The sequence below is a fragment of the Triticum aestivum genome, chromosome 3D (genome assembly GCF_018294505.1).
Source record: "Triticum aestivum cultivar Chinese Spring chromosome 3D, IWGSC CS RefSeq v2.1, whole genome shotgun sequence".
NCBI lineage: Eukaryota > Viridiplantae > Streptophyta > Magnoliopsida > Poales > Poaceae > Triticum > Triticum aestivum.
In genome coordinates, this window is record NC_057802.1 from 456479803 (window position 1) to 456502422 (window position 22620).

A 22620-nucleotide genomic window follows, 5' to 3' on the forward strand; every position below is an offset into this window, starting at 1 on the left:
CAGTTTCGACAGTTAAGTTCAGAGATGAGCGGCTGATGTATTTTACATCTAGCACTTTGTGGTTATGTATTTTACGTCATGTATTGGAGATGCTATTAGAATTCCACTCAGGTTAACGTTGTTCGTTGTCTCTCTTGTCCTGCTTCAGCCTCGGCGTCGTACAACTCACCGGAGCTGCTCCAACGACGAAACCCTCCATCACAGCGGAGCAGTACCTCGGGCTCCATCTCCAGACGCCTAAGATCTTATTCCCCTCCTCCGACAGCCAAGTCAGCCGGAGCATCCTCACCGGCCAACCCAATCACGCTGAGATCGACATGGCTTCGCCAAAGAGGTTGTACACTTGTTGCATCTCTTTTTTACTCTACATGTTATATATATTGTCCACTGAGCACTCGTAGTAACGGGAAATACGATTATTTTATCCTACTATATGACAAGTAGTGAGGTACCAGGCAACTTAGCTATCCGTGAAGGACTCTCTTGAACGCCATCATTATTTATCTCTGCGCGTTTGAGCTGTGCATTTGTCGATGGGCCTGGGAGTTGAGCTAGTATGGCAGTGGCCTGGGTCCAAAGTAATAGAAGTAGCACAAAAACATTTTTTTAGTGTAGGATTTTCCTTGCTCAAGCCTGCCTACTAGAATCGCCAGTGCTTGAAAGGAAAAGTGAATGAAAAACATCGGAATTGGAAAGTTTCCTATGGTACTACTTTTCATGAATTTGGTGCAAAGGAATGGAGCAAAGGAAAACTGTAGGATTTGTTCCTTTAGTGTCTCCTTGAAACAAAAACCGTAGGATTTGTTCCTTTAGTGTCTCCTTGAAAGAAAAACCATAGGAATTCTAATTTCCACTTCTCCTCCTTTTCATATTCCTATTCATCAAGCACAAGACTAAGAGATAGTAGCATAATAGCATTATAACCGTACATTTTCTTGTGGTTTGACTTAATCTCACCATGCTTTTTTGCATCCTGTGATCTTCCAATTGTTGTGAATCAAACACCCAGATTGGCAGAAATCCTGTGTTTTTAAATTCTCTGTTTTGCACGTGCATTCCTATCCCATTCCTGTCTATTTCCTATCCCTGCATTGTTAGAATCCTCAAATTCAAACAAGCCCTTACTAAATTACTTCTGTTACATATATGTGTCAAAGAAAACCTTGTGTGGTTTGTCCTGCTCCTGCGGCGCTGTGTTCCACTCCAGCTCAGCTGCTCCAACGACGGAAGGGTTCACCACAGCAGGGATCCGCTCTCCAGACTGTCTTTCGCCACCTCAGATCTTCTTCCCCGCCGCCGGCAGCCATGGCAACTGCATTACCATCATCAACTGAGCAGATGACCTTGAGGACTACACAGGTCCGCAAGAGAGGTCGCACTCTTCCGTGTCTGCTTACGTTATGCGTCGCTTAATATGATGACATGCTACATTATCATCGTGTTCACCTATTAGACTCCGAGTCAGGTCCAAACTAATGCTGAAACTTGAGTTTTTAAATGGTTGCGGGGTACATATTGGGGAAGCAATCAGTACTATCTGTCTACTATCTGGTTAATCTCCGGTGTCTACTATGAGTTTCATGTTGGGTGCAAACAAACATTAAAGGAGCCATTATCTGTATTTTTTAACTAAAGCTATTATCTGCCTGCTATCATTGGTTTTGGGTCTATCCACAGTTTGCTACCATCACTCTGGATTTGTGCATGCACTCCTTACATAATCTCACTATGTTTTATTCCTATGCATGCCAGTTATTGTACACAATGGAACTGATCATGTAGAGCAAAAGAGACGAGCCTTGCGTGGCAATAAAATTTCATGCAGACGTCGTTCCATGGTGGGCGCAAAGGCAGCCCCCCCTCCACCCATTTCGGATCGTAATCAAGAGGAAGATAACTGTTCTGAGGGGGATTCAGAAGGAGAAGACCACTCCTATTTACCCCATGAGGTCTTCGCTCTAACTTGGCATGCTGATGTTGGTAATATCATGCATATGGTGCCTTGCATTGCTTACTGTATACATTAAAGATGTCATCTGCTTAGTTTAGACATGCTTTGTGTCAATGCCATCTGTTTAGTTTCTTTATCGTATATGTGAATCATGCAATGCCATCTTGTCTAGCCAGGCATCATATATGTGAATTTTGCAATGCCACCCTGGTTAGCCAGTCATCTTATATGTGAATTATATCATGCCATCATTTTTTTATTACGTGTTAAATTTGTCAACAATTTTAGTACATTCAATTACTCTTCCTGTGCATCAGCCATTCGGCACGGTCATGGAAACATCTGGAGTGGAAACAAGGTCTTTAGAGCAGACAATGCTATCTGACGAAGCGCATGTCTTGCTGGTTACCGATAGCTCCTCAGAGGAGGATTCAGAGACAGATGACCAGTCATATTCCCCCCCGTGGTGCATGCCCTAACTTGGTAGGGTCATGTTGCTCATATCGTGCGTATGGTATCTTGCATTGATATGTCATTGGGATTATTAATTCTATGCCCCCGGTTCCTTAGTTGTGCTCAGTTCTCCCCATTCGTTAACTTTTTCCTCACTTTTCCCCATGCGTCAGGTTTTCTGCTTTCACATTTTCCTCACTTTTGCCCCCAAAAAATTGCTATGTCATTTGCTTAGTTTAGACATGCTTTGTGTGAGTGCCACCTGTTTAGTGTCTAATTACCATATATGTGAATTATGCAATGCCATCTTGTTGCAAGACATTATATATGTGAATTATGCAATGTTATCTTGGTGCAAGGCATTATGTATGTGAATTATGCAATGCCATGCTGTTTAGGCAAGCGTCATATATGTGAATTATATCATGCCGTCCTTTTTTGTATTTCTCATTGCTTTTGTCGACAATGTTTGTATATTCAACTGCTCTTCCTGTGCATCAGCCATTTGAATTGGTGATGGAGAAATCTGGAGCGAAAACAAGGTCTTCAGAGCAGACAATGCTACCTGCTGAAGCAGATATCTTGCTGGTTACAGATAGCTCTTCAGAGGAGGATTCAGAGGCAGATGACCAGTCCTATTATCCCCCTGAGGTGTATGCTCAAACTTGGCAGGGTTATATTACTCATATAATGCATATGTTGTATTGCAATGCTTAGTTTTTACATCATATACACAATATTGAATGCCATCTCCTTAGTTGACACATCATATATGCGATTGCCCTCTGCTCACTTCGTTAGTATATAAATCATATATTTGAATTATGTCATGCCATGATGTTTACATAGACAGCATGTATCTGAATTATGGCATGCCAACCCATTTTCTAAAGACATAATATAGTTATATCATCTCATCCTGTTTACATAGTCATCATATTTTAAATTATGTCATTCTATCCGTGAATTATATCATGCCATCATGTTTCCATCGACGGCATGTTTGTGATTTATGGCATGCCAACCACTTTAATAGACACATCGTATAGTTATATCATGTCATCCTGTTTACATAGTCATCATATTTTGAAGTATGTCATTCTATCCTGTTTAGTTAGCCATCATACATGTGAAATTGTGTCATGCTATCCTGTTTAATTAGCCATCATATATGTGAAATTATGTCCTGCTATTCTGTTTGCTTAGACAACATAAATGTGAATTATTTCATGCCCTGTTTTCTTCCCTACTATCCATTGCACCTGTCTATCTTACAATGTCTGTACATTCAATTACTTTTCTTGTTTATCAGCCATTTCAATTGGAGGGAGTGATGGCAGTATCTGTGGGAGTAAAAACACGGTCTTCAGAAAAGATCGTGCTACCTGTCGATGCAGATAGAACCACGGTTGTACTTGCCCAAGAACCAGCCCCACCACACATAACCCACACTCATGCAGATTGTACCCCTACCCAGTTGGACAGAGAACCAGCTACACCCCTTCTAACCCCAACCCCAGCAGATAGACACCCAGTTCCCGTTGACACAGCACCGTCTCCACCACAGAGCACCCAAACACGAGCAGTTAGTAAGGCAACTGCAGTGCCCAAATCACGAGGACCACCACTCCGAACCCGAAGTCAACGCTTAAAGCAGAAGAAGAATTGTTCTCAGGTCAGGTTCCGTAGCTATGGTTCATACTACTTTGCTCTTGCATCACTGTATTTACTGATACCAACTAATTTCAAATTTGAAGGATGCAATTGAAACTCCAATGGCGCAACAGGTATGTTTTAAACCTGTTTCTTCAACGTGTTTGGCTGTTTGCTGTTGTAACTTGCTCTATGTTGATTTCAGTTTCAATTGAATAAACAGTTATGTTCTCATGCCATGCACATTACAAGTGTTGTTATTGCTGTGTAGTTTCCCACACTTATATTCTGTCTATGCTGCTTTGTCTTAAATAGATATGATTCGAACTGTATCTATCTTGATTTGGCAACATAAACTAGAATGATATAGACCATACAGTGACCATACTACATAGATATATGTTTGTTTCATGCTGTTATCCTGTCCACCTTACTACTGAACTGGTTTACCAAAATGAGTTTCATATACTACATTGTAAACCTGAGATGTGTTTGTTTGTTTCTCTTTTAGAACGCGGATAAAATATTGGAGAAGAGTACCCTGTTATGCAATGGTAAAGGAAGTAATGCAGATAAGGTTCAAGATAGTGAGACATCCCTGTTGGTCTCCAAGAAAGCTGATAAAAACTATATTGAAGACACTGAGACAACCCCAAAGTCCTGTCTTGATGTAGTGTTCGAGTTACTGGCTACCACTGCTGGCACCAGCTCTTCGAACTCGTTGCCTGAATCAGTTCGGCTTCTTGAGTCTCAACTTCAAGTTGAAAGACATCGATCAGATGTTATGCGACAGGAAGCCGAAGGACTGAGGAAGTCCCTGCAGAATTCAGATGCATACTTTCTGGTGCAACAGCAAGCGCTGGAGGACTTAAGCGCCAAACAAGAGAAAGTTAATAAGCTTGCTAAGCATCTTGCCAGCATTATGGGTACCCAGGATATTGTTTCTTGAGCTCTTCTGAAGTGGTTTCAGTTCTGGACTTGTTTTGCTGCGGCGTTTATATGCTGCTGTGTTCCCTATATTTGCACTGGTGGCGAACTTTGATGCCCAGTGGATGTAATATGTGTAATAGCCGTGATAGCCTAGTGTAAGTTGCTTGCTTATTTATTTCCTTGTTGTCTTGTTTATTTGTTTGCTTGTAGTCAGTGCAGTTCTTTTTCTGCGGTTTGCTAGTGGCTGCAATAACCTATTTTTTAAAACTAGGCCACAATAACCATGGGCTAATATTTACTGTAGTGACACTGGGCCTCCTACGGGCCGTAGAAACAGTGGGCCTTCTACGGGCCGTAGAAACAGTGGGCCTTCTACGGGCCGTAGAAACAGTGGGCCTTCTACGGGCCGTAGAAACAATGGGCCTTCTACGGGCCGTATCATCAATGGGCCTTATACGGGCCGTATGATCGATTGGCCAAACATGGGCCAAACAGACCGCATTCTGGCCGTAAACGGGCTAGAGTTGGAATCGTCCGTTCATGGGCCGACCATAACGGGCCATCGTTAATAGGCCGTATTTGATGACGCTATGAAAACGGCCCAACGTATTAACGGACCACAAACGGGCCGACTGTAACCACGGGCTGAATTTGGCCCACAAGCAGAAAATGACAGTAACGGGCCGTAAGTAAACGAATGCTGGAAAATAGCCCAAGAATAAATGGGCTCTGAGAAGGCCGAAAGATAACATGGGCTGGAAACGGCCCAATGGAATAACGGGCCGTTAATGGGTATAAAGTGATACACTGTTCTTTACGGGCCAGTTTCACCACGGGCCGTTAATGGGTGTAAAGTGATACACTGTTCATTACGGGCCAGTTTCACCACGGGCCGTTAATAGGCCAAGAGTTACATAGGGCCTCATATGGGCCGAAAGACGTCATGGGCCATACATGGGCCAGAAGTGAAAATGGGCTGGAATCATATTGGATGGCCCAGATGACGCTACTGGGCCTAATTCGAATAGGGCGTAACATGCCTTGGGTTAGCGGGCTGTAAATGGGCTATATGTGAACAGGCCGTTAATAGGCTTTCCATGGGCCGACCCGCCGACTTTTGACCAAGTCAAACGGGCCGGCCTTTTCACAGGAATGGGCCTCTGTTGGGCCGTGCCACGTGTCGACGTATCATAGGCGCCTTCTGTCCAATGAGTGGATGACATCTGTCCCAGCGATGAGCCGACACGTGTTTTCTCCAGCCAATGATGATTTTACACGTGGAAAATCCCCATTGGTCGGGGCTGTTAACGGGTTATCAGATCCAAAACCCGACCCGATAGCTTAACGGTGTTCCGTTACGGTGGATGCCACGTGTCGGTCACCCTTGACGAAAGCACTTCTGTGACGCGCGATTTATTGTCATGGAAGTGGACACTTCCGTGATGATAATTTTGGTAATGTCATGGAACACTTCTACGACAGCACAGGTGTGACTATCTTGATTCTGTCATAAATTTGTCATGGATGTGCATGCATGACAAAAAACGCGACCTACTGTGACAAACACGTATCATCACGGAAGTGTATTTTTTTTGTAGTTTTAGCATCATGGGTATTCAAAGAATTCATACTAACAACATTGCAATCATGCTCATCATTCACATATTTTATGCCAAGCATTCTATGTAATTCTTCTTCTAGTACTTGAGCACAATTTTCCTTCCCATCATTTTCACGAAAGATATTAAAAATATGAAACATATGAGGCACCCTTAATTCCATTTTTTGTAGTTTTCTTTTATAGACTAAACTAGTGATAAAACAAGAAACAAAAAGATTCGATTGCAAGATCTAAAGATATACCTTCAAGCTTCACCTCCCCGGCAACGGCGCCAGAAAAGAGCTTGATGTCTACTACGCAACCTTCTTCTTGTAGACGTTGTTGGGCCTCCAAGTGCAGAGGTTTGTAGGACAGTAGCAAATTTCCCTCAAGTGGATGACCTAAGGTTTATCAATCTGTGGGAGGCGTAGGATGAAGATGGTCTCTCTCAAACAATCCTGCAACCAAATAACAAAGAGTCTCTTGTGTCCCCAACACACCCAATACAATGGTAAATTGTATAGGTGCACTAGTTCGGCGAAGAGATGGTGATACAAGTGCAATATGGATGGTAGATAAAGGTTTTTGTAATCTAAAATTATAAAAACAGCAAGGTAACAAGCGATAAAAGTGAGCGTAAATGGTATTGCAATGTGTTGAAACAAGGCCTAGGGTTCATACTTTCACTAGTGCAAGTTCTCTCAACAATAATAACATAATTGGATCACATAACTATCCCTCAACATGCAGCAAAGAGTGACTCCAAAGTCACTAATAGCAGAGAACAAACGAAGAGATTATTGTAGGGTACGAAACCACCTCAAAGTTACTCTTTCGGATCGATCTATTCAAGAGTCCGTAGTAAAATAACACGAAGCTATTCTTTCCGTTCGATCTATCATAGAGTTCGTACTAGAATAACACCTTAAGACACAAATCAACCAAAACCCTAATGTCACCTAGATACTCCAATGTCACCTTGAGTATCCATGGGTATGATTATACGATATGCATCACACAATCTCATATTCATCTATTCAACCAACACAAAGAACTTCAAAGAGTGCCCCAAAGTTTCTACCGGAGAGTCAAGATGAAAACGTGTGCCAACCCCTATGCATAAGTTCACGAGGTCACGGAACCCGCAAGTTGATCACCAAAACATACATCAAGTGAATCACGTGATATCCCATTGTCACCACAGATAAGCACATGCAAGACATACATCAAGTGTTCTCAAATCCTTAAAGACTCAATCCGATAAGATAACTTCAAAGGGAAAACTCAATCCATTACAAGAGAGTAGAGGGGGAGAAACATCATAAGATCCAACTATAATAGCAAAGCTCGTGATACATCAAGATCGTACCATCTCAAGAACACGAGAGAGAGAGAGAGATCAAACACATAGCTACTGGTACATACCCTCAGCCCCGAGGGTGAACTACTCCCTCCCCGTCATGGAGAGCGCCGGGATGATGAAGATGGCCACCGGTGAGGGATCCGCCCCCTCCGGCAGGGTACTAGAACAGGGTCTCGATTGGTTTTTGGTGGCTACAGAGGCTTGCGGCGGCGAAACTCCCGATCTAGGTTATGTCCTGGGGGTTTCTGTATATATAAGAGGTTTGGGCATCGAGAACAAGTCAGGGGGGTCTCCGGGCTGTCCACGAGGCAGGGGGCGCGCCCTCCACCCTCGTGGGCAGCCCGGGACTCTTCTGGCCCAACTCTTTGACTCTGTGGCCTTCTTCTGGTCCAAAAATAAGCTCCGTCAAGTTTCAGGTCAATTGGACTCCGTTTGGTTTTCCTTTTCTGCGATACTCAAAAACAAGGAAAAAACAGAAACTGGCACTGGGCTCTAGGTTAATAGGTTAGTCCCAAAAATCATATAAAATAGCATATAAATGCATATAAAACATCTTAGATGGATAATATAATAGCATGGAACAATCAAAAGTTATAGATACGTTGGAGACGTATCAACCGCTATCCAGCATGCATCTACAGTATTAAGTTCATAAGAACGGAGTAACGCATTAGGCAAGATGACATGATGTAGAGGGATAAACTCAAGCAATATGATATAAACCCCATCTTTTTATCCTTGATGGCAACAATACAATACATGTTATTTCCCTTTCTGTCACTGGGATCGAGCACCGCAAGATTGAACCCAAAGCTAGGCACTTCTCCCATTGCAAGAAAGATCAATCTAGTAGGCCAAACTAAATCGATAATTCGAAGAGACTTGCAAATATATCAAGTCATGCATACAAGAATTCAGAGAAGAACCAAATAATATTCATAGATAATCAAGTTCATAAACCCACAATTCATCGGATATCGGCAAACACGCCGCAAAAGAGTATTACATCAAATAGATCTCCAAGATCATCGAGGAGAACTTTGTATTGAGATCCAAAGAGAGGGAAGAAGCCATCTAGCTAATAACTATGGACCCGAAGGTCTGTGGTAAACTACTCACACATCATCGGAGAGGCTATGATGTTGATGTAGAAGCCCTTCGTGATCGAATCCCCCTCCGGCAGATCGCCGGAAAAGGCCCCAAGATGGGATCTCACGGGTACAGAAGGTTGCGGCGGTGGAAAAGTGGTTTCTTGGCTCCTCTGGATGTTTTCAGGCTATAAGAGTATATATAGGCGAAAGAAGTAGGTCGGTGGAGCTACAAGGGGCCCACGAGGGTGGGGGGCACGCCCTCCTGCCTCGTGGCCGCCTCGTTGCTTCCTTGACTTCCACTCCAAGTCTCCTGGATTGCGTTTGTTCCAAAAAATATCCCCGCGAAGGTTTCATTCCATTTGGATTCCGTTTGATATTCCTTTTCTGCGAAACACTGAAATAGGCAAAAAAACAGCAATTTGCACCGGCCCTCCGGTTAATAGGTTAGTCCCAAAAATAATATAAAAGAGCATAACAAAGCCCGTTAAACACCCAAACTAGATAATATAATAGCATGGAACAATAAAAAATTATAGATACGTTGCAGACGTATCAAGCATCCCCAAGCTTAATTCCTGCTCGTCCTCGAGTAGGTAAATGATAAAAACATAATTTTTTATGTGGAATGCTACCTAACATAATTTTCAATGTAATTCTCTTTATTGTGGCATGAATGTTTAGATCCAAATGATTCTAGACAAACTTTTAATATTGACATAAAAATAGTAATACTTCAAGCATGCTAACCAAGCAATTATGTCTTATCAAAATAACATAGCCAAAGAAAGCTTATCCCTACAAAATCATATAGTTTGGCCATGCTTCATTTTCGTCACACAAAATGCTCCCATCATGCACAACCCCGATGACAAGCCAAGCAATTGTTTCATACTTAGCCTTTTCAAACTCTTTCAACTTTTACGCAATATATGAGAGCAAGCCATGGACATAGCACCATGGGTGGAATAGCATATGATGATGGGGGTTATGTGAGAAGACAAAAAAGGAGAAAGTCTCACATTGATGCGGCTAATCAACGGGCTATTGAGATGCCCATCAATTGATGTCAATGCGAGGAGTAGGGATTGCCATGCAACTGATGCACTAGAGCTATAAATATATGAAAGCTCATCAAAAGAAACTAAGTGGGTGTGCATCCAACTTGCTTGCTCACGAAGACCTAGGGCATTTTGAGGAAGCCCATCATTGGAATATACAAGCCAAGTACTATACTGAAAAATTCCCACTAGTATATGAAAGTGACAAAATAAGAGACTCTCTATCATGAAGAGCATGGTGCTACTTTGACGCACAAGTGTGGAAAAAGGATAGTAACATTGCCCCTTCTCTCTTTTTCTCTCATTTTTTTGTTTGGGCCTTCTCCTTTTTTTATGGCCTCTTTTTTTCGTCCGGAGTCTCATCCCGACTTGTGGGGGAATAATAGTCTCCATCATACTTTCCTCACATGGGATAATGCTCTAATAATGAAGATCATCACACTTTTATTTACTTACAACTCAAGAATTACAACTCGATACTTAGAACAAAATATGAGTCTATGTGAATGCCTGATGACCCACAAGCATAGGGGATCTATCGTAGTCCTTTCGATAAGTAAGAGTGTCGAACCCAACGAGGAGCAGAAGGAAATGACAAGCGGTTTTCAGTAAGGTATTCTCTGCAAGCACTGAAATTATCGGTAACAGATAGTTTTGTGATAAGGTAATTTGTAACGGGTAGCAAGTAATGAAAGTAAATAGGGTGCAGCAAGATGGCCCAATCCTTTTTGTAGCAAAGGACAAGCCTGGACAAAGTCTTATATAGAGAAAAGCGCTCCCGAGGACACATGGGAATTATCGTTAAGCTAGTTTTCATCACGCTCATATGATTCGCGTTCGTTACTTTGATAATTTGGTATGTGGGTCGACCGGTGCTTGGGTGCTGCCCTTTCTTGGACAAGCATCCCACTTATGATTAACCCCTATTGCAAGCATCCGCAACTACAAGAGAAGTATTAAGGTAAACCTAACCATAGCACGAAACATATGGATCCAAATCAGCCCCTTACGAAGCAACTCATAAACTAGGGTTTAAGCTTCTGTTACTATAGCAACCTGATAACCCACAAGTATAGGGGATCAATTGTAGCCTCTTTCGATAAGTAAGAGTGTTGAACCCAACGAGGAGCTAAAGGTAGAACAAATATTCCCTCAAGTTCTATCGACCACCGATACAACTCTACGCACGCGTAGCGTTCACTTTACCTAGAACAAGTATGAAACTAGAAGTACTTTGTAGGTGTTTTTGGATAGGTTTGCAAGATAACAAATAGAGAGGAAATAAAAAGTAGGGGCTGTTTAGATAAAGATACAATATAGTAAATATAGCGAGTGTGAAAAAGTGGTGGTAGGAGTTGCGAAATTGTCCCTAAGCAATTGACTACTTTACTAGACCGATAGCAAGTTTCATGTGGGAGAGGACACTGCTAGCATGTCATCCCTTACTTGGAATTCTATGCACTTATGATTGGAACTATTAGCAAGCATCCGCAACTACTAACGTTCATTAAGGTAAAACCCAACCATAGCATTAAGATATATTGGTCCCCCTTCAATCCCGCATGCATCAATTTCTATGCTAGGTTGAAGCTTCTGTCACTCTTGCCCTCCAATACATAGTCCTATCAACATACAACTAACTCTATGGTGTGATCCACGCGCGCGCTCATATGATGGGCACCAAAGGACAGCAACATAACCACAAGCAAATTAAATCAATCATAGCAATTCATCAACCACCGATAGGACAACGAAAATCTACTCAGACATCATAGGATGGCAACACATCATTGGATAATAATATGAAGAATAAAGCACCATGTTCAAGTAGAGGGTATAGCGGGTTGCGGGAGAGTGGACCGTTGTAGATAGAGAGGGAAGGTGATGGAGATGTTGGTGAAGATGGGGAAGGTGTTGGTGAAGATCGCGGTAATGATGATGATGGCCCCGGTGGCGTTCCGGCGCCACCGGAAGCGAGGGGGACAGAGCCCCCCTCCTTCTTCTTCTTCTTCCTTGACCTTCTCCCTAGATGGGAGAAGGGTTTCCCCTCTGGTCCATGGTCTCCATGGCGTGGGAGGGGCAAGAGCCCCTCCGAGATTGGATCTGTCTCTCTGTCTCTCTCTGTTTCTGCGCTCTCCCGTGCTGCCCTTTCACCGTTTCGTGTATATATGGAGATCCGTAACTCCGATTGAACTGAAACCTTTGCCGTGATTTTTTACCAAAAATTAGCTTTCTTGCGGCCGAAGAAGGGCATCAACCGCCTTACGGGTGGCCCACGAGGGTCAGGGGCGCGCCCAGGGGGGCAGGCGCGCCCCCTGCCTCATGGCCACCTCGGGCACCGTCTCGCGTTGATTCTTCTTCCGGAAATTTCCAAATATTCCAAAAATAAGCTCCGTCCATTTTTATCCCGTTTGGATTCCGTTGGATATGGATATTCTGCAAAACATAAAACATGCAACAAACAGGAACTGGCACTGGGCACTGGATCAATATGTTAGTCCCAAAAATAGTATAAAAAGTTGCCAAAAGTATATGAAAGTTATAGAATATTGGCATGGAACAATCAAAAATTATAGATACGACGGAGACGTATCAGCATCCCCAAGCTTAATTCAGGCTCGTCCTCGAGTAGGTAAATGATAAAAAAAGATAATTTTTGATGTGGAATGCTACGTGGCATAATCTTGATCATATGTCTAATCATGGCATGAATATTAAGACACGAGTGATTCAAAGCAACAGTCTATCATTTGACATAAAAACAATAATACTTCAAGCATACCAACCAAGCAATTATGTCTTATCGAAATAACATAGCCAAAGAAAGCTCATCCCTACAAAATCATATAGTCTGGCTATGCTCCATCTTCACCACACAAAGCATTCAAATCATGCACAACCCCGATGACAAGCCGAGCAATTGGTTCATACTTTTTAACGCGCTTCAGCTTTTTCAACCCTCACGCAATACATGAGCGCAAGCCATGGACATAACACTATAGGTGAAATAGAATATGATGATGGGGGTTATGTGGAGAAGACAAAAAAGGAGAAAGTCTCACATCGACGCGGCTAATCAACGGGCTATGGAGATGCCCATGAATTGATGTCAATGCAAGGAGTAGGGATTGCCATGCAACAGATGCACTAGAGCTATAAGTATATGAAAGCTCAAACTGAAACTAAGTGGGTGTGCATCCAACTTGCTTGCTCATGAAGACCTAGGGCATTTGAGGAAGCCCATCGTTGAAATATACAAGCCAAGTTCTATAATGAAAATTCCCACTAGTATATAAAAGTGATAACTCAAGAGACTCTCTATATGAAGATCATGGTGCTACTCTGAAGCACAAGTGTGGTAAAAGGATAGTAACATTGCCCCTTCTCTCTTTTTCTCTCATTTTTTTGTTTTTTCCTTTTTTGGGCCTTCTCTTTTTTTGGCCTTTCTCTTTCCTTTTGTCCGGAGTCTCATCCCGACTTGTGGGGGAATCATAGTCTCCATCATCCTTTCCTCACTGGGGCAATGCTCTAATAATGATGACCATCACACTTTTATTTACTTACAACTCAATATTACAACTCGATACTAAAACAAAGATATGACTCTATATGAATGCCTCCGGCGGTGTACCGGGATGTGCAATGATCTAGCATAGCAATGACATCAAAAAACGGACAAGCCATGAAAACATCATGCTAGCTATCTTACGATCATGCAAAGCAATATGACAATAAATGCTCAAGTCATGTATATGATGATGATGGAAGTTGCATGGCAATATATCTCGGAATGGCTATGGAAATGCCATGATAGGTAGGTATGGTGGCTGTTTTGAGGAAGATATAATGAGGCTTATGTGTGACAGAGCGTATCATATCACGGGGTTTGGATGCACCGGCGAAGTTTGCACCAACTCTCGAGGTGAGAAAGGGCAATGCACGGTACCGAAGAGGCTAGCAATGATGGAAGGGTGAGAGTGCGTATAATCCATGGACTCAACATTAGTCATAAAGAACTCATATACTTATTGCAAAAGTTTATTAGCCCTCGAAGCAAAGTACTACTGCGCATGCCCCTAGGGGGATAGATTGGTAGGAGAAGACCATTTCTCGTCCCCGACCGCCACTCATAAGGAAAGCAATGAAAGAACACCTCATGCTCCGACTTCGTTACATAACGGTTCACAATACGTGCATGCTACAGGACTTGCAAACCTCAACACAAGTATTCCTCAATTTCACAGTTACTCAACTAGCACGACTCTAATATCACCACCTTTATATCGCAAAACTATTGCAAGGAATCAAACATATCATATTCAGTGATCTACAAGTTTTATGTAGGATTTTATGACTAACCATGTGAATGACCAGTTCCTGTCATCTCTCTAAACAGATATAAGTGAAGCAAGAGAGTTTAATTCTTTCTACAAAAGATATGCCCATGCTCTAACAAATATAAGTGAAGCAAAAGAGCATTCTACAAATGGTGGTTGTCTATGTAAAGAGAAACAGGCAATCCAAACTTCAAATGATATAAGTGAAGCACATGAAGCATTCTATAAAGCCATACTCAAAAGATATAAGTGAAGTGCAAAGAGCATTCTATAAATAAACCAAGGACTATCTCATACCAGCATGGTGCATAAAAAGTGAAAACTAAATGCAAAAGACGCTCCAAGATTGCACATATCACATGAACGAAACGAATCCGAAAACATACCGATACTTGTTGAAGAAAGAGGGGATGCCTTCCGGGGCATCCCCAAGCTTAGACGCTTGATTCTCCTTGAATATTTACTTGGGGGTGCCTCGGGCATCCCCAAGCTTGAGCTCTTGCCTCTCTTCCTTCTTCTCACATCAAAACCTTCTCGATCATCGGACACTTCATCCACACAAAACTTCAACACAAAACTCGGTAAGATCCGTTAGTATAATAAAGCAAATCACTACTATAAGTACTATTCCAAACCAATTCATATTTTATTTTTGCATTGTGTCTACTGTAATATAACTTTTCCATGACTTCATCCACTGATATAAATCGATAGTTTCATCAAAACAAGCAAACTATGCATCAAAAACAGAATCTGTCTAAAACAGAACAGTCTGTAACAATCTGAACATTCACCATACTTATGATACTTGAAAAATTCTTCCAAAATTAGGAAACATAAACAATTTGCATAGAAAGACAGGGCAAAAAGAATCAGAACCTTTTGACATTCCAGTAAAAAATTAAAAATCGCGCACTACAGCCAAAGTTTCTGTCCTGCACCGCACAAACCAACAAGCATCGTAAACATCCTAAAGGCAAACCTTGGCACATTATTTTTATTTCTAAACTTTATAAAAGCACACAACAAAAATAAATGACTCTCTAAAACTTCCGGGTTGTCTCCCTGGCAGCGCTTTCTTTAAAGCCATTAAGCTAGGCATATAGTGCTCAAGTAGTGAATCCACCCGGATCCCAAGGTATATCAAAGCCAATTTTAATTAACAATGATTTATAATTTAGTAGTGAGCATAAAGCAACATATATCATGCAACAACGAAGTCTAACTCTCTTCCTATGCATCGGCATGTCATAAAAGAACAATTCATGCACACATAGTAAAGGCCAATGCATAGTATAAACAGTTTCTTGCATTTTTTTCATGTTGGAAACATAGAGAGGTGGAGATGTAGTCATAATAATTGCAAGTAGGAGCAGCAAGCACATGCATATTATATCTATCAAAATCATCATGTGCAACGGTAGAAGGCAACCCATCAATATAATCCTTAATAAGAGAAAACTTCTCCGATATAGTATAATCGGGAGAATTCAAAAAGATAATAGGACTATCATGCGTGGGTGCAATAGCAACAATTTCATGTTTAACATAAGGAACTATAGCAAGTTCATCTCTATAAGCATAATTCATATTGGCATCTTGGCCACAAGCATAGCAAGCATCATCAAAAAGGGATATTTCAAAAGAATCAACGGGACCATAACAATCATCATAGCAATCATCCTTCGGTAAGCACGAAGGGAAATTAAACAATGTATGAGTTGAAGAGTAACTCTCATTAGAAGGTGGGCACGGGTAGCTAATCCGCTCTTCCTCCTTTTGTTCTTCGCTCTCCTCATCATCTTTTTCATCCAATGAGCTCACAGTTTCATCAATTTCTTCTTCCATAGACTCCTGCAAAATATTAGTCTCTTCTTGGACAGCGGAGTAGTCCTCAGTATATGGTTCAACATAGGCATTAGAAGCATAATTATCGTAGCAATATTTAAGTATGGCAAAATTTTCAGATTTGTAGAGAGTAGCACCATACTTTTCAATCAAAGAAGCAATTTCATAAGCACCCTTAAAAGCAACAAATTCTTCAATTTGTTGAACATCATAGTAATTATAAACACCCTTAGCATACGAAGATACAATTCCATTATCACTAAACTCACATTGATAGGGAAGGTGTTTCTTAGGGTTTTCAGAACAACAAGTAAAATCATATATTTGACATAAATTCCAAGCGTAGCATTGCAAACAATGAATTTGACCCAGTAAAAGTTTCCCTTTTTCAGATATGCGGTGTAGCACATAACAAGCATGCTCATCTAAGGATTTGCCCTGAACTAAGCTAGTTGGGGTTTCAGCACGAGCACATAGGGATCGAAGATGATCCAAGTAATAAGCTTCAGGAGTACGATAGATTTTAAGTGGTTCTTCAACCATTGGATCAGTAGGTACAACTAATTTTTTTGGTATTTTGCGTTTCCTACCCATAACTAAAGATAGAAAACAATTAAGAACAGCAAATAAAATTACATAGTGATAAAGCAAACAAGCACACACGAGAATATTCACCCCACGCTATTGCTCCCCGGCAACGGCGCCAGAAAAAGGTCTTGATAACCCACAAGTATAGGGGATCAATTGTAGCCTCTTTCGATAAGTAAGAGTGTCGAACCCAACGAGGAGCTAAAGGTAGAACAAATATTCCCTCGAGTTCTATCGACCACCGATACAAATCTACGCACGCTTAGCGTTCGCTTTACCTAGAACAAGTATGAAACTAGAAGTACTTTGTAGGTGTTTTTGGATAGGTTTGCAAGATAATAAAGAGAGCGGAAATAAAAAGTAGGGGCTGTTTAGATAAAGACACAATAAAGTAAATATAGTGAGTGTGGAAAAGTGGTGGTAGGAGTTGTGCAATTGTCCCTAAGCAATTGACTACTTTCCTAGACCGATAGCAAGTTTCATGTGGGAGAGGCCACTGCTAGCATGTCATCCCTTACTTGGAATTCTATGCACTTATGATTGGAACTATTAGCAAGCATCCGCAACTACTAACGTTCATTAAGGTAAAACCCAACCATAGCATTAAGATATATTGGTCCCCCTTCAATCCCGTATGCATCAATTTCTATGCTAGGTTGAAGCTTCTGTCACTCTTGCCCTCCAATACATAGTCCTATCAACATACAACCAACCCTATGGTGTGATCCACGCGTGCGCTCAAATGATGGGCACCAAAGGACAGCAACATAACCACAACCAAATTAAATCAATCATAGCAATTCATCAACCACCGATAGGACAACAAAAATCTACTCAGACATCATAGGATGGCAACACATCATTGGATAATAATATGAAGCATAAAGCACCATGTTCAATTAGAGGGTACAACGGGTTGCGGGAGAGTGGACCGCTGTAGATAGAGGGGGGAGGTGATGGAGATGTTGGTGAAGATGGCGAAGGTGTTGGTGAAGATCGCGGTGATGATGATGATGGCCCCGGTGGCGTTCCGGCGCCACCGGAAGCGAGGGGGAGAGAGCCCCCCTCCTTCTTCTTCTTCCTTGACCTTCTCCCTAGATGGGAGAAGGGTTTCCCCTCTGGTTCATGATCTCCATGGCGTGGGAGGGGCGAGAGCCCCTCCGAGATTGGATCTGTCTCTCTGTTTCTGCGCTCTCCCCTGCTGCCCTTTCACCGTTTCGTGTATATATGGAGATCCGTAACTCCGATTGGACTGAAACCTTTGCCGTGATTTTTTATACCAAAAATTAGCTTTCTTGCGGCCGAAGAAGGGCATCAACCGCCTTACGGGTGGCCCATGAGGGTCAGGGGCGCGCCCAGGGGGGCAGGCGTGCCCCCTGCCTCGTGGCCACCTCGGGCAACGTCTCGCGTTGATTCTTCTTCCGGAATTTTCCAAATATTCCAAAAATAAGCTCCATCCATTTTTATCCCGTTTGGATTCCGTTTGATATGGATATTCTGCGAAACATAAAACATGCAACAAACAGGAACTGGCACTGGATCAATATGTTAGTCCCAAAAATAGTATAAAAAGTTGTCAAAAGTATATGAAAGTTGTAGAATATTGGCATGGCACAATCAAAAATTATAGATACGATGGAGACGTATCACAACCCATCATCTACTTAGTACTTCCCAATGCCTTCCTCTAGGCCCAAACAATGATGAAGTGTCATGTAGTCGATGTTCACATAACACCACTAGAGGAGAGACAACATACATCTCATCAAAATATCGAACGAATACCAAATTTACATGACTACTTATAGCAAGACTTCTCTCATGTCCTCAGGAACAAACGTAACTACTCACAAATCATATTCATGTTCATAATCAGAGGGGTATTAATATGCATTAAGGATCTGAACATATGATCTTCCACCAAATAAACCAACTAGCATCAACTACAAGGAGTAATCAACACTACTAGCAACCCATAGGTACCAATCTGAGGTTTTGGGACAAAGGTTGGATATAAGAGATGAACTAGGGTTTAGAGGAGATGGTGTTGGTGAAGATGTTGATGAAGATTGACCCCCTCCCGATGAGAGGATCGTTGGTGATGATGATGGTGATGATTTCCCCCTCCCGGAGGGATGTTACCCCAGCATAACAGCTCCGCCGGAGCCCTAGATTGGTTCCGCCTTGTGGCGGCGGTGTTTCGTCCCGAAAGCTTGCTTATGATTTTTTCCAGGGTAAAAGACCTCATATAGAAGAAGATGGGCACTAGAGGCCTGCCAGGGGGCCCACGAGGCAGGGGGCGCGCCCAGGGGGGTAGGGCGCGCCACCCACCCTCGTGGCTAGGGTGTGGGCCCTCCTCTAGTTGATTCTTTCTCCAGTATTTTTTATATATTCTAAAATGTGCCTTTGTGAAGTTTTAGGACTTTTGGAGTTGTGCAGAATAGGTCTCTAATATTTGCTCCTTTTCCAGCCGAGAATTCCAGCTACCGGCATTCTCCCTCTTCATGCAAACCTTGTAAAATAAGAGAGTAGGCATAAGTATTGTGACATAACGTGTAATAACAGCCCATAATGCAATAAACATCGATATAAAAGCATGATGCAAAATGGACGTATCAACTCCCCCAAGCTTAGACCTCGCTTGTCCTCAACTGGAAGCCGATAACGAAAAATATGTCCACATGATTAGAGATAGAGGTGTCGATAAAATAAAATACGGACATGAGGGCATCATGATCATTCTTATAACAGCACCATGTATATATATATTGTCATATGATTTCTTATGCTCAGGTAATAATCTATTCACAATGTAAAGTATGAATCAGAAACTTCATTGAAAACTAACAAACTATGATCTCGGTCATTGAAGCAATTGCAATTTATCATAACATCGGAAAGAGTCATTATAAGAGCTTTTCAGCAAGTCCACATACTCAACTATCATTTAGTCTTCCATAATTGCTAACACTCATGCAATACTTATGATTATGGAGTTTTAGTCGGACACAAAGAAATATAGGGGCTTATAGTGTTGCGTCCCAACCTTTTACCTCAAGGGTAATGTCAACAATAATAGTTCATGATAACTTACATCCAATTAGATATATATATATATCTGGATATTTACAACACAATGTGCTTGCCAAAGGATAAAATGTAAAAAGGAAAGGTGAAGTTCACCAAGACGCTTGTATAAAGTATGAGACAAGAATAAAAGATAGGCCCTTCGCAGAGGGAAGCAGAGGTTGTCATGTGCTTTTATGGTTGGATGCACAAAATCTTAATGCGAAAGAACGTCACTTTATATTGCCACTTGTGATATGGACCTTTATTATGCAGTCCGTCGCTTTTATTTCTTCCACATCACAAAACCGTATAAAGCTTATTTTCTCCACACTAATAAATCATACATATTTAGAGGGCAATTTTTATTGCATACAACAATGACAACTTACTTGAAGGATCTTACCCAATCCATAGGTAGGTATGGTGGACTCTCATGGCAAAACTGGGTTTAAGGATATTTTGAAGCACAAGTAGTATCTCTACTTGGTGCAAAGAATTTGGCTAGCATGAGGGGGAAAGGCAAGCTCAACATGTTGGATGATCCATGACAATATACTTTATTTCAGATATAAGAAAACATAACCCATTATGTTGTCTTCCTTGTCCAACATCAACCCTTTAGCATGTCATATTTTAATGAGTGCTCACAATCATAAAAGACGTCCAAGATAGTATATTTATATGTGAAAACCTCTCTTTCTTTATTACTTCCTATTAACTGCAACGATGACCAAAACTATGTTTGTCAACTCTCAACAACTTTTATTCATCATACTCTTTATATGTGAAGTCATTACTCTCCATAAGATCAATATGATCTCTTTACTTCTGTTTATTATTTCTCTTTTCTTTTATTCCCTCACAATCATAGAAAGATAATCAAGCCCTCGACTCAACACTAATCTTTATTATATATAGCTCATGGACTCCATTACAAAGAAGGATCATAAGGCAAAACTCAAAACTAAATCATACTAAAACTTTATTCTACTAGATCAAGATATTACCAAAAGGATCGAACTAAGAAAACGGTAAAGATAGGAGTGTGATGGTGATACGATACCGGGGCACCTCCCCCATGCTTGGCAGTTGCCAAGGGGAGTGCCCATACCCATGTGTTTATGGCTCTTTCTTCGGAGGTGAAGAAGATGGTGATGATGATGACAATTGTGCCTTCAGCTTTTTCATATTGTAATTGAGAAGAGCAATTTCCTCCTTTAAATCCTCGACCTCCGATTCCAGCTTCAAGATCTTAGTCACATAAATCTCCTTTGCTTTTCTACCAAAAACGAGAAGGAATAGATCGGTTGTTAGACAGTTTAGCCCTCTTAGGGAGTCTAGACTTCTTGAACTTCACGTGCATATCCCCAGGTTGAGGTAGAGGAACATCCTCCTCCTCCTCCGAGCTTGAATCATTGATTCTCCTCAGATGAGCATCCTCCTCATCATCTGTAGTTCGACCACAAGGAGATAGGTCCCCATAGGTCTTTGGGTCAGCAATGAGATGTGAGACATAGCTCTCTCCATCGGAGTCTTGAGATGACATCTTGCTCTAAATCTGCTGCAAAAATAGCTCGAAACAAAAACAGAGGATATTTGCGTGGTACGGTGGTCAAAACCTTCGAGTGATTATATAATGAATTTTACCGACCAAAAGAAGTATCCTGCAAGAAAACGGAGTCCGAAGGGCACACAAGGTGCCCACGAGGTAGGAGGGCGCTCCCAGGGGGGTAGGGCGCGCCCTCCACCCTCGTGGATGCCTCGTGTCCTCTTCGGACTACTTCTTATTTTCCTATTTTTTTAAAATATTCCAAAACGGAGAAAAATTACCATTATAACTGTTTTGGAGTTGGTTTACTTACCGTACCACATACCTATTCCTTTTCGGAGTCTGAAACGTTCTGGAAAGTGTCTCTTATGTATTCCTCCGGGGTTAGGGTTTCTATAACATTGGTTTCAACGTTTATAGGATTACCTGAGACATAATGTTTGATTCTTTGACCGTTCACCACCTTTGGATTTGTGCCTTCGAAGTTGTTGATTTCTATGGCACCGGAACGGTAGACCTCCTCGATAACGTAAGGACCTTCCCATTTAGAGAGAAGTTTTCCTGCAAAAAATCTTAAACGAGAGTTGAATAGCAACACATAATCACCTACATTAAACTCCCGCTTTTGTATCCTTTTGTCATGCCATCTTTTAACCTTTTCTTTAAATAATTTAGCATTCTCATAGGCCTGGGTTCTCCATTCATCAAGTGAGCTTATGTCAAATAACCTCTTCTCACCGGCAAGTTTGAAATCATAATTGAGCTCTTTAATGGCCCAATATGCCTTATGTTCTAGTTCGAGAGGTAAGTGACATGCTTTTCCATAAACCATTTTATACGGAGACATACCCATAGGATTTTTGAATGCAATTCTATAGGCCCATAATGCATCATCAAGTTTCTTGGACCAATTCTTTCTAGATCTATTAACAGTCTTTCGCAAAATTAATTTGAGATCTCTATTACTCAATTCGACTTGACCACTAGACTGCGGGTGGTATGGAGATGTGATTCTATGATTAACATCATACTTAGCAAGCATTTTACGGAAAGCACCATGAATAAAATGTGAACCACCATCAGTCATTAAATATCTAGGGACTCCAAAGCTCGGAAAAATAACTTCTTTA